The sequence below is a fragment of the Lithobates pipiens genome, unplaced genomic scaffold, assembly GCF_037356315.1.
Source record: "Lithobates pipiens isolate NorthernLeopardFrog02 unplaced genomic scaffold, aLitPip1_a1.2 Scaffold_16, whole genome shotgun sequence".
NCBI lineage: Eukaryota > Metazoa > Chordata > Amphibia > Anura > Ranidae > Lithobates > Lithobates pipiens.
Genome location: NW_027507748.1, coordinates 530,307,026 through 530,321,623, shown reverse-complemented (window position 1 = coordinate 530,321,623; position 14,598 = coordinate 530,307,026).

The following is a 14,598-nucleotide window of genomic DNA, read 5'->3' as shown; positions in this document are numbered from 1 at the left end:
CTATCAAAAATGCAGCCTGGGGAAAGAGCCTGCCCCAAAGCTACCATTAAGTAGCGGTAGAAGCTGATCCCACAGGGGAAGAAATCAGGATAGAGATAGTTCCGGAGATTGTAGCCACTCGGGCTTTGTTAAGGAGTGGGGGGCAAATTCCTGTCAGCGTGCGGAACATCACTAGTCACCCGGTCAGCCTGAAGTCTCGAATGGTGATCGGGAAAGTGAGTCCTGCCACCCCGGTAGCAAAGAATAAGACAGCCCAAGTGGGAGATGGAAGAAACACCACTGCTTACTGCCCAAGCCTCCCCCTTTTCTAGGAAGGAAGGATTAAACCTCAAATAGCTCAATGGGAGAAAATTTTCTCGATAAATTACTTTGACATGGGCTGTACTAAGAGTGCTCAACATTGAATCTGATTGGCCGAGGATAAGCCATTTCGAGAGAGGGCAAGGCGGGGCCCCTTATGCAGTTTGGAAGACCTTTGGGAGCAATTGGCTAAACTGAAAAGTTCAGGAGTGATTAAAGAGTCGCGAAAGCACTTACGCTTCTCCGATTGTGGTGGTGAGAAAGTAGAATGGGTCTCTGTTTTATGGAAACTTGAATCGAAGGACTATCCCAGATCAATAAACGACTCAGGGACCAAATGGTTCAATGTGTTGGTCTTGAAGAGTGGATACTACCAGATCTCTATGCACCCAGAAGACTCAGAGAAGATGGTCTTTATTAGCCCACTGGGATTTTTCAAGTTTGATTGGATGCCTCAGTGATTGACTAGAGCTCCTGCCATGTTCCAGCAACTGATGGAGAATACAGTAGGTGATATGAACTTGGTAGAAGTATTAGTCTACCTAGATGACATCATCGTGTTTGGCCAAACCTTGGAAGAACATAAGGCTCGATTGGAGAAGATTTTCCAGTGATTGCATGAAGAGAGGTTGAAGCTGTCATTGGCGAAATTACAATTCTATCAGACCTCTGTTACCTACTTAGGACATGTGGTATCCACAGAGGGGATAGCCGCTGACCCCCAAAAACTGGAGGCGGTCACTTATTGGCCCCGTCCAACTATGGTCACCAAATTGAGGTCGCTCTTGGTTTTCTACTCCTGCTACAGATGATTTGTGAAGAACTTCTCCCAAATTGCTCGGCTATTCAACGAGATGCTACAGAAGCAAATGAACAGAGAACAGCAGAAAACCCAGAAAGGGGAAAGCAGGAAGCCTAGGGTCCTTTGAATGGTTGGAGAGTCTGGTCGAGGCTCCGGTGTTGGCCTTCATTGACCCCTCGAAGCCTTACGAATTACATGTGGATGTCAAGAGATGGTATTGGGGGAGTGTTGTACCAGGAGTCAGAGGTGAAATTCCACCCAGTAGCCTATGTGAGCTTCAGAATTAGAAGAATTATCTGGTTCACAAATTGGAGTTCTTGGCTCTCAAGCGGGCCATAGTGGATAAACTCGGGGACTACCTTTGTGGTGAAGATGGATAACAACCCCCTGATCTAATTACTATCCACTGCTAAGTTGGATGCCACTGGGCATTGGTGGCTAGCTGCTTTATCTGAGTTCCAATTCAGTTTGAAATATAGTCGTATGGATGTGGTGAATGAAAATGCTATGACCGAAATGCTGACTGAACGTCGAGCCAGAAACACTGAGACTGAAACGGCGAGCCAGAAAAAGCTGGGCAGAACACTGACAGAACTCCTAGGGCAGGACCGCTATGACAGAAATCCAGGGGCATAAACTCAATGACAGAAATACAGGGGCAGAAACGCTATGACAGACATGCCGGGCAGAATGCTATGACAGGAACCCAGGGGCAGAAACACGATGACCGCCATGCTGGACAGAGCGCTATGACAGAAATGCTGGACAGAATGCTATGACGGAAATACTGGACCGAACGCTATGACGGAAATACTGGACCGAACGCTATGACAGAAAAACCTGGACTAAATGCTATGACCGAAACCTGGACAGAACGCTATGACAGAAATGCTGGACAGAATGCTATGACAGGAAAGCTGGACAGAACGCTATGACAGAAATGCTGGGCAGAATGCTGTGACAGAAATTCTGGGCAGAACGCGGTGACAGAAATGCTGGGCAGAACGCTGTGACAGAAATGCTGGACCAAACGCTGTGACCGAAATGCTGAACAGAACGCTGTGACAGAAATGCTGGACAGAACGTTATGACAGAAATGCTGGGCCGAACGCTGTGACAGAAATCCAGGGGCATAAACTCTATGACAGAAATCCAGGGGCAGAAACGCTATGACAGACATGCCGGGCAGAATGCTATGACAGGAACCCAGGGGCAGAAACACGATGACCGCCATGCTGGACAGAGCGCTATGAGAGAAATGATGGACTGAATGCTATGACAGAAATACTGGACCGAACGCTATGACGGAAATACTGGACCGAACGCTATGACAGAAAAACCTGGACTAAATGCTATGACCGAAACCTGGACAGAACGCTATGACAGAAATGCTGGACAGAATGCTATGACAGGAAAGCTGGACATAACGCTATGACAGAAATGCTGGGCAGAATGCTGTGACAGAAATTCTGGGCAGAACGCGGTGACAGAAATGCTGGGCAGAACGCGGTGACAGAAATGCTGGACCAAACGCTGTGACAGAAATGCTGAACAGAACGCTGTGACAAAAATGCTGGACAGAACATTATGACAGAAATGCTGGGCCGAACGCTGTGACAGAAATCTTGGACAGAACGCTATGGCAGAAATGCTGGACCGAACGCTGAGAACAGGAATGCTGGACAGAACGCTGTGACAGAAATTCTGGGCAGAATGCTATGACAGCAATGATGGACAGAACGCTACGACAGAAATGCTGGACAGAAACACTAAGCCGGAAATGCTGGACAGAATGCTATGACGGGAATGCTGGACAGAACGCTATGGTGGAAATGCTAGACAGAACGCTATGACAGAAATGCCGGACCGGATGCTATGATGGAAATGCCGGGCAGCGCGCTATGATGGAAATGCTGGGCAGAACGCTATGATGGAAATGCTGGCCAGAACACTGAGAACAGGAATGCTGGACAGAACGCTGTGACAGAAATTCTGGGCAGAATCCTATGACAGCAATGATGGACAGAACGCTACGACAGAAATGCTGGACAGAAACACTAAGCCGGAAATGCTGGACAGAATGCTATGACGGGAATGCTGGACAGAACGCTATGGTGGAAATGCTAGACAGAACGCTATGACAGAAATGCCGGACCGGAATGCTATGATGGAAATGCCGGGCAGCGCGCTATGATGGAAATGCTGGGCAGAACGCTATGATGGAAATGCTGGCCAGAACACTGAGAACAGGAATGCTGGACAGAACGCTGTGACAGAAATGCTGGGCAGAACGCTATGACAGCAATGCTGGGCAGAACGCTATGACAGCAATGCTGGGCAGAACGCTATGACAGCAATGCTGGACAGAACGCTATGACAGAAATGCTGGACAGAAACGCTAAGCTGTAAATGCTGGACAGAACGCTATGACGGGAATGCTGGACAGAACATTATGGTGGAAATGCTGGACAGAACGCTATGACAGAAATGCCGGACCGAACGCTATGACGGAAATGCCGGGCAGCACGCTATGACGGAAATGCTGGGCAGAACACTATGATGGAAATGCTGGGCAGAACGCTATGACAGAAATGCTGGACAGAACACTGACGGAAATGCTGGACAGAACGCTGAGACAGAAATGCTGGACAGAACGCTATGACGGAAATGCTGGACCGAACGCTATGACGGAAATGCTGGACCGAAAGCTATGACGGAAATCCTGGACCGAACGCTGAGACACAAATTCTGGACAGAATGCTATGACAGAAATGCTGGGCAGAACGCTATGACAGAAATGCTGGGCAGAACGCTATGACAGAAATGCTGGACAGAACACTATGACGGAAATGCTGGACAGAACGCTAAGATGGAAATGCTGGGCAGAACGACAGAACGCTATGACGGAAATGCTGGACCGAACGCTATGACGGAAATGCTGGACTGAACTCTATGACGGAAATCCTGGACCGAACGCTATGACGGAAATCCTGGACCGAACACTGAGACACAAATGCTCGACAGAATGCTATGACAGAAATGCTGGACAGAACGCTATGACAGAAATGCTGGACAGAACGCTATGATGGAAATGCTGGACAGAACGCTATGACGGAAATGCTGGACCGAACGCTATGATGGAAATGTCGGACAAAATGCTATGACGGAAATGCTGGACCGAACGTCAGAACGCCATAACGGAAATGCTGGACAGAACGCTGCGTCAGAAAACGCTGGACAGACCACTAGCTGCGATAAAGAACACTGATCAAAGAAAGTAAAACAAGTGAAAGCAGCAAACCTGGCCTCAGGTCTGGCCGTTGCCATGGCTGCAGTGGGTGGTCTGATCCCCACTGACACTGCAGCAAAGATGCCGATTGAGGGGAAGAAAGGAGTGACTGGCGGGAGACTGCCCATCCTCAGTGAGCACCAGGAGTAAACCGACAGCCTGCCCCCCCTCATGAACCAAACATACAGGAGGAGGAGCAGGCGGCCGATCACACCCCCCCCACGTGCGGCGTGCACGCTAGTCAGGTGGAGCTGGGAACCTTAAGAGATGGACGGACGCTCCCCCCGCTCCCCCCGGCATGAGCGCCGGGAAAAACGGGTGGGCCGCTGTGGGGAGATATCGAGGTGGATGGATGGCCGGAAGAACGCCCCCCCGCTCCCCCGGCATGAGGGCCGGGAAGAGCGGGCAGGCTGCGCGCTGGCCCCACGAAGCTGTGGGGAGATTTAGTAAAGGAGGACTGATGGCCAGAGGAACGCCCCCCCCCGCTCCCCCGGCATGAGAGCCGGGAAAAGCGGGCGAGCCGCACGCTGGCCACATGGCGCTGAGGGGGGACTGGGAAAAAGCGGGCGGACAGACAGACGGACGCCCCCCCAGCATGAGCGCCAGGAAAAGCGGGCGGGCCGCACGCTGGCCACATGGCGCTGAGGGGGGACTGGGAAAAAGCGAGCGGACGGACAGACGGACGCCCCCCCCCCCCCCCCAGCATGAGCGCCACAAGAAATGGGTGGGCTGCACGCTGGCCAGGTAGCAGAGGGGAGAAAGTGAGGAGGACAAACCAGGACCGAACGCACCCCCCCACCACCCAGAAATGGCAACCCTGGCCCTGACAGAGGAGGAGGATTAAATAGTCCCTCAGACTCCTCCCACAAATACGGCCAGCCTTTCCACTTATCCAACAGTTGAAGTATCCAGTTGCGAGTGGTTATTCCCTGGATTATCTAGAGAGAGACATTTATTAAGTGTCAGCAGTTTCCAAAGTGCCTGAGCTTTCCTACCCATACCCTCTATTCCCAACTGAGAGACTGTGTTTTTGTTCAACGTTGGATGCAAATAAAAATTCCTAAAGGAATTCAAGTGTCGGTCTCTTCAGTTATTGGACCATCAACCTCGGGAACCCCTAGACAAGAACGACGAGCTACGAGGTGGAGAAGGTAAACGGTAAGCCCAAGAAAACCAGACGCTCCTTTGGGGGTCAGTGCTACACTAACATAATGGAGAGAGAGATAGTCCCCAAACACGAGCCTGAAATAGAACCAGAACCTGAAATAGAACCAGAACTTGAGGTAGAGCCAGAGACCGAGGTAAGCTCTGAACAAAAAGCTGGATGCAGTTATTGGGAACGGAACAGGAACCTGAGTCACTGGAAGACATTCTCAGCTGAGAAAAGATATGCCCCCCAAAGAGGTTAATCTACGACACTCAGATGAACTCATACTCACTGCTCAATGTCCCAGTCATGCACTTGCCTCTTTCACTGAGTCCTTGGTGAAGGATGACCTTGATCGACCCTCTGACACTACTGGGTGGGCCACTGATCTACTTTTGGCCTGTTATAAACTTAACATGACTTGCTCTGCTGTTGATGTATATTGTTTGTTATCAGAGGATCCTTCATTAAGCCAGTTATTAGCTGTTGCAGCCTCTAGTTTAGTAGACAATTAATTGATTAGCTTCATGCAGTAAAGTGATTCTAGGTTATGCCCTGTCTTTAGGGACCAAAGACTTTCAAGTGGGGGGAGGATGTATTGCTATGGACTACCAGCAGAAAGCACCATACCTTTCAGTGTTTCTAGACATTGCTGGTCCTTTTGGTAATCAGTGTAACCAGAGACCTAATATTTCTGTGCCCAACAAAGTGAATTATGGGACATATAGTTCTCCTTCAGATGGTTGCTTTGCACCCATGTACCTTAAGACTACACATCCCAAGGGTCTTTGCTGTAACATGAATATTGCTGGGAGTAGCTATAAAAGGAGCAAAAAGCCCACGTGGAGATCTCTTCCTCCTGAGCCTAACGCAAGGTGGACCTCTCTGTGCAACAGGGAGAGAGGTCGTGGCCTACCCCGCAGAGTCTTACTTCCAACCCGAGGCCCAAGGGGTCTAGCTCTGTTATTTTCTGTCGTTCATCCTGTCACCAACATCACCCAGATTGCCTGCCTGTCAGTGGGGGTGCGTCTGGCAAGCTTCATGTCAGAAGACCAAAACAGCGGATCCACTGCATGAGTGCCACTGCATGAGTGCCGCTACACAAGTTCCTGCCCAGAAGACATCGAAGGGATTTTGTCGTTGGTGAGAGGGCAAATTGTTTGACCTTTATCTATCCATTGCCACTATTACAGAGACACTTTGCACAGACATATTTACCTCATGAACACTTTACTGCATTACTTGAACACTGTGCTCAGATGTTAGAGTTAACGAGCTCCAACTAGCAAGCGAAGAACATCAGGTCTGCAACGTGAAACTCTTTTGCCATTACTTATAAAAGGGCCCCTATATTACCCCTTTGTAGACCTGCTCTCTTCATTAGGATAGCAAAGGCTGGCTAGATTACATCCTTCTTAGTGTGACAGCATAAGTAGTTAACTGAAACATCCACTAGGAGGTGACCTCTGATTAAAAGGGAGTGCACACATATGTATATAATATTGTTGTTGCTGAACCATTGTCTTGAGTCTTTGGGATGAATTTGTTTGCTGTGTCTCAGCTCAGCAGATTTATTATAGCTCTCTTACAAATAACTTTCCCTTATTTGGTTCAAGTTTAATATTTCAGAATCTAATTATACTGAGTTGTTTAATTATTGCCACACAGTGCTACGAGGATGTCTGAACCCAGAGTGTCAGGTGGGTTGGAAGGTTCACTTGGCCATGACCGTGCAGATGAGCAGGTAATTTTCAGCAGTTCCCTAGGGGGCTGTGCTACACTAGTGGCTATAGCTGCAAGTAATAATCTCATGGAAAATCCGACAAATGGTTGTACAATCAGGCCATACATGATTCTAATCTCTGCCTGTCCCTACTGAACCAGCCGAGATTAAACTGTCTATGGCTGCCGATTTAAGCTAAAACTTTCATTTCAATTATATATATATATATATTATATTTCAACAATAAAAAATGTGGAAAATTAAAAATGTATTGCCCCACTGGAGGAGGAGGGTTTATCTTCAGTTTTGATCCTGTGTGACACCAGGACAAATGAGAGAATAGTGGTCTTTGGGACAGGAAGGCATAGACATTAATAAAACCTTTATAGAGGTTCAAATTTCATCCCACTCCAGGAAAAAAAAAGTGTTTTTGTGGTTATCTCTGTCCTCATCTGAGAAAGTTCTTATCACTTTCTGTTCCTCTGAACCCCATCACCAAAACAAGAAGTGAGTGTAATCCCAGAACACCAATATAAACTTGCTAGAGGTTTTAACTCTTGTCCAAATGCTTTGGTCGAGATTAAGTTTATAAATCGCCATGAGTTGTCAGTCTGCCCCTGGTGAAGGCCTCCAGCTGGACACCACTTCTGTATAGGTGGGATGCTGTCTCCTATGGCAACAGTCTTGTAAAAGTTACTAACTGTAATTGTATCCAACTGTTTGCAACATGAACAGTTCTCAGCTTACCCCACAATCACTCACTGTGGGTCTTCACACGATGAGCTCCCTGTCTCTCTCACTAGACTTCAGATCCAGTAGCCACTGGATCCCCTGAGCTCCTTCACTGTTAGCACACAGTATCTTCCGCAAGTATCTTCCTCAAGTGTCACCCCCGCTTCCCTGCTGAGTCCCTGGCTTGGCACTCACAGATACTCTTCAAGTGCCACCACTGCTGACACGCTAGATCCCAGGCTTGACACTCACTGATGCTCCACAAGCGTCACCTCTGCTGTCCCGCTGGGTCACTGACTTGGCGCCTGTTGAGGTTTTCCCACTTCTTCACCATCCCCGGCTTATGAGAATGTCCTCAGCTTACTCACAATGGTCTCCGGTAACAAAGTGGATGGTCCCTTAGTGGCAACAACTTCCCCTCTACCTCTGAATAGAGCTGGTTCCCCGGCTTGCAGATACTTCTGGTTGGACTACAAGCCTACACAGTCCCAACCCTATGCTGCTCTCCTGCTTCTGGATAGACCTCAGGCAGCCTAGCAGCCAGATGTCCCCGGATAGGCGTCAGGCTTCCGACCTAGCAGCCCGGGGCAGTACAACACACGTCCACCCAGACAGCCATCCAGGTGGCACAAAACCCTGATCACCTGACTCCACCCAAATAAATAGGTTCTCCCAGCATGCCAAGGGACTCAAACAAAATCCTGCCAATTGGCTGAGACACCACATTCACTCATAATCTGTCCTTGCTATCCCTTGTCTTATCTAATGTCGCCAGCCACCTAGGGACAGAAGGGAAAAGTGCAGCAAGTCCAGGATTAGGGGGAAAGCAGTTGATCTCCTAACAAATGGCCAAGGCAAAACATTCACCTGGCAACCAAATTTAATAGCAGCCCTGCCTAAACATCAGGTTGCTACATCTGCTATGCATAGAACTGTCTGATGGCTTAGGATTCGGAACATATAGGGACGAGCAAAAATGTACAGTTTTCAGTTTGCCAAGATTTCACTAAACATGGGGTCATTAGAGGGTAATAAATCATGAAATAAGGCTATACATGACTACTGAGGGTTAGAGAAAGTTCCTGTCAGCAATGCTGGACCTGAAGTGTGGCAAAATATACTATCCTTTAACCCTCAGGGTAACACTTACCCTAACGCTAGGGTAAAACATAATAACCCATGCACTTGCCATGTTAGTACTGTCATGATGAGCACAAAACTGTATTTTTTTAACAAACCCATGTGATGTCATGTGTTGGCATGGTGATAAATGGCTTTGTTGATAAACAAATTATTTATCATCAACATCGATGATGAATGGCTTTGTTTATTAACTACTACAGTGCCAAAAGATTTACCCCCCTTAATGACCAGGCCATTTTTTGCGATACAACACTGAGTTATTTTAACTGACAAATGCGTGGTTGTGCAACACTGTACCAAAATAAAATGTATGTCTCCCCCCCCCCCCCCCCCCCCCAAATACAGCTTTCTTTGATGGTATTTGATTACCTCTGCGTTTTTTTGTTTTTTTTTAACGCTATAAACAAAAAAAGACTGACTATTAAAAAAAAAAAGTATTCTGCTACATATTTTTGGTAAAAACAATTCCCAATAAGCATATATTGATTGGTTTAAGCAAAAGTTATAGCGTCTACAAACTTTTTATATATTTATTTTTTGCTAGTAATGGCGGCGATCAGTGACTTATAACGGCCTGGGACTGCGATATTGCGGACAAATCAGACACTAACTACCCAGAAGAGCTGGATCATGTACGTAATCCGCTGCACAACTTCTGCCCTGTAGCGGTAAAACTCCTATGGGGTGGTTGGCAAGTGGGTAAACAAAGCCATTTATCACTAGCTCAGTGTAAAAAATATATAGCTATCAACAAAGTCAAGTCACACAGCAATGTGTAACACGGTTTTGCTGATAAACAAAGCCACATCACACATCAATGAGGTTGGCTTTGCAAAAAAATAAATTAAAAATACTGTCAGTGGTCTTAATATATCTGAACTTTATCCCAAAATTAGAAAGTGAAAGTGAAAAAGGTTTTGGCTTAACATATCCATATCTGTCCGCACGAGTTATAATTTATTTGGGCCATCATAGAAGACTGCCAAATGATTCTTAATAATGGCACAGGTCTTTTTAAAATCCAGACCTAAATCTATGAGAAAAACCAGAGGATTATACCTCTTATTAGCACCAGGAGGTGATTTATCAGTGAGTAAAGCCATGCAAACATTCCTAAGGGCTGTCTGATAATCTCTACCCATCATCCATTTAGAATTCCCCCTGACAAAAATTATTTTCCACATTTTCAACTCTCAAATTAATTAAATAAATTAATCCACATTAGTACTAATCTTTTTATGTGTAGTAAATTGTTTAATTAGAATAGTTTCACGCATGCAAGCAGATGCTTTAAAAACCACAAACTTAAATGACCATTTACATAAAAAAAGAGTCAAATGTATTGAATCATTTTATTGATGCACATATTAATGCAGTTCTTTATTCATATTTGCATCAATACATTTTTTTTTTTAAATGCAAGTGTAACCTGGACTGTAGCTAATAACCGCTGTGGAACTTCTTCCTGTGTTGCTGCTGTATAATCCTTCTGCAGCGTGGACAGGGTTAAACGAAATATTCATCAATTCAAAATGCAATAGTCATCTATAAGGAAAACACTTTGCAATGCTTATTTTTATTTTTGTGTCTTAAATTCTAAGTTTAAGTTTGATTATTTATTAATTATTGTCTGCCCTGTTGTAAGATGGTCATTTGTAAAAAAGATAATGTTATGGTGCTTGGTGCTGCCAGAGCCAAAAGGATGTTTTATGCCTTTAAGACCAAACTTCCATGCCCCCGTAGTACCTATTTAAAGTGGTTGTAAACCCTTACAGACCCCTTTTCCCTACAGGTAAGGCTATAATAAGGCTTAAGCCCCATACACATTATCAGATTTTCTGTTGATTTTTGTCGGCTGCAGAAGGAAGAGGGTTGAAGATGGATGCTCCCACCAGCGGGGACATCGTGGGCTTCGTTTGCAGGTAAGTTGCACATAATATACTAGTATGCAATGCATACTAGCTCATTATGCTTTTACTTTGCAGGGGAATAAAGAGGACGTAAAACCCATCAGTGTTTACTTCCTCTTTAAACTTTCCAGGCTGTTCAAGTCCCATGATTTGATAAAAGGCCATGCCCAAAATGCGTTATTTGGACTACAACCTACTGACACCTTTCCATCTGCTCTACAATTGCACCTTTGTTCCATCCCAAGCCTTGTTACGTTGAGTTGGTTCAACATTGCGCTGTGTTGGTAACGTCACATCCAGCGCACCACCTGACCACCCCACCTGCACCATCCAGCGGTTTGGAGTCTGGCACCTACACCAGATTGAGGTTTAACACCTAGAATTTGTCTGTCAATCATGTTTTAACCCTTTCCATTCTTGGAATCCTTTAACTTTGATTTTACAAAATCTTTTTTGTTGTTTGTTACTCTGCAATGCTTGTCTATGGAGTGTCTCCAATGCAGGGGTCAGCTATCTTGGCTGGGTCTGGATCAATGTAAAAGGGCAGTGATGTGGGGACAGGAAAAAGGAAGGGGAAAAGAAGGAGAGTTGAGAGAGAGCAGTTGCAGTGAAGGTAGAACAATGATATGTGGCCAGAATTTGCTGAAGATATCCGGTGCTGTGCTTCCCAGAAGAAGAGTGCTGATCACAGACTGCTGCTGGTAGTATAGTCTGTACATTTGGGAGAGGACCACTAGCTACTACTGATGGGCGCTAGCTTCAGAGGGAGGACCCTTTCAGAAACTTACATAGAAAGGCTTGGCGTTCGAGAAGAGCTTACTGTGATAGGTGGCCTCTTGGTATGTGGCTTTTCTTGTTTCCTGATTCCATAAAAAAGTTGGGATGGGGTTTCCTTAACGCCCTTTATCTGGGAACAATCTAGTGCCCCTTAAGATTACAAAGACTACACTAGAGAGAATCCCCCCCCCCCCCACACTTATAAAGAAGGGAGAGGGACTGCCTCAGCCGTATTGAAAGAGAGAGATCGCTTCTGTCCCTGTCTGACTTAAACTTGACTTTTACTGAATCAGATAACATGTCCAGAGACCTAGAAGAGGGAGACCTGGGTCTGGTAAAAGACTGACGTATAAATCATATAAGCTAATATGTTGTCTGCTGGGAACTGTTGTGCTTTCTTTAAGGGCCCCAACTTTGCCGGACATTTTTTTCTTCATTCACTGGCCAGTGTGACAAAACAGGGGCTGTTATAGCAAGTCAGGACTGTCTTTGTATACTGTTACTAGGTAAATGCAGTTAATTTCTGTTAGTCAGAATACTGGAGGCATTTAACCATATCTCTCAGAGTAATGTTGTTGTTTTATTGATTCTTTGTATAAGCACACTTGCTAATCCTCTCTTCTTTTCAGCTATGTTTAGCGTAATAAATTCTTTGCAATGCCCAAGGTGTCATCTCCAATTATACAGAGTCATTATATCCAGTAGCTATCCCAGGGGTAGCGCTACAAACACAAAAATACAAAATTCCAGTACCTGAATTTGACTCAATCTCTTGCATAGCACAGTTTACACCGAGATAGGAAAATTCCACTATGCACCTCTCTGATTTGGTTTTGCTTTGTTACTGGGTCCTAAAGATGGCCAACAACTATGAAAATTTCTACTGGTTCCCGAGGAACCAACTGAAACTTGCTCTGTGGGCCTCCCTGTCTCCACTCTCCGAATCAAATGTAACCAGTGTTTGGTATTCTGACAACTGCTGGTTCTGGCAGGAGATCTATACATTCGCACTGTTTAGACTCAGGGATGAGGAATATGTCAGTGCGGCCAGCTTTACTGTCTGAATGAACCGAAGGCTTACTGATTGGGGACATCTGGTGAGTGGCCATTTTGCTTGGTGACGGTGGCACAGATTTGGTCATTTTAGTTCACACAAGTGGACTTTTGATTAGAAGATGAACGGTGATTAAGACGGCACAGTTGGAGCAATCGAATGTAAATATCACACAATAAGGACACTATTTTTGCAAATATAAATTAATGTCTTGTGTATACATTTTGGATAATACGGGGGCACAGTGATTACTTAGTGAATAAATGTATTATTAAGCATAATTTATTGAGAAGGGGGTGGTTAAAATAGTGAGTGGGAGGCGCAATCCCCTAAGATATACATATATACCCTGATTTTTTGGGGGGAGGACTAGGACTGGGATTGCAGCGGACCCTTAAGCACAGGGGGTTGGGCGCCGGTACAACTTGTTTTTTTTTTTTTTAGGTACGTTAATCTACCTGTACGTGCCCTCCTGCCGCAGTATATCTGTGTGAGGCGGTCGGGAAGGGGTTAATGTTTGATTCTTCACATTACCGCAGCCTCCGTCTGGTCCCGGGCATTGGTGAGCACACCTTCAGGCGAGGTGTTAACCCACATGCACAGGCACAGTTAGACCCTGCCCACAAACAAGGCTATGTGAGCAACTGTTGTCACCTTAACAACTTCCACCAGAAACAAGGATGATACATCAAAGCAGTTAGACAGGTTGCCACTCATTATAGGACATACAGTATAAATTGCATTCGATTAGTCAGAGCTATCTTTTGAATGCAATACTATGTATGGTGTTGCTCTCCCTGCATGCAGGTCTCTCTGCATGCTTCCATAATAAATACATCTACATTTCAATTCGGCTTCAGCAGTCAAAATGTTAGTGAAACCCATGAGTTTGGGTTCAGGGGGATTTCTTATACACTTTGCTTGTGTGGATGGAGGAATCTATCAGTTTCATTTTCAATGTATGACCAGCAGTGGCGTAACTAGAACCTTCAGGGCCCCGATGCAGGAAACCATGGCACCCCCCCCCCCCCCGACCTCCGGACAGGGCTCTTTTCTCCGAGCCCGATGGTGGAACACCAGGGCCCAGTCCCAAGTGGGTGGCCGCATATAAAGGAACCGAATTAAAAAACATCAATTACAGCCACTGTGCCCATCAAACACCACCACTGTCCATCAAACGCCACCACTGTACCATCAAATGTCACTACTGTGCCCATCAAACTCTGCCGCTGTGCCATCAAACTCTGCCGCTGTGGCCATCAAGCTCTGCCGCTGTGCCCATCAAGCTCTGACGCTGTGCCCATCAAATGCCTCCGATGTGCCCATCAAATGCTGCCAGTGTACCCATCAAATGCTGCCACTGTGCCCATCAAATGCCGCCACTGTGCCCATCAAATGCTGTTGGTGTGCCCATCAAATGCTGCCACTGTGAATCCCCACCGCCCGCTCGCTGTCTGCCCGCCACTTACCCTGTCTTGGTGGAGCAGAGGGTAACGGCCATGAGCGGGGTCCTCCATGCATCTCCTGCCATCCTCATCTCCCGTCCTCTCCTCCTGATGGGCGTCCAATAGCTGTGTCTATCGTTTCAGCCAAACGGGTGATGGGTAACAGACCCGCACACCTGATTGGTGGAGAGGTGGTTCAGTGTTAGGAAAGTGAATATTAATTCACTTTTCTAACACACCTGGGTAGACTGTGAGTGTCAAGCATGGCGCTCGCAG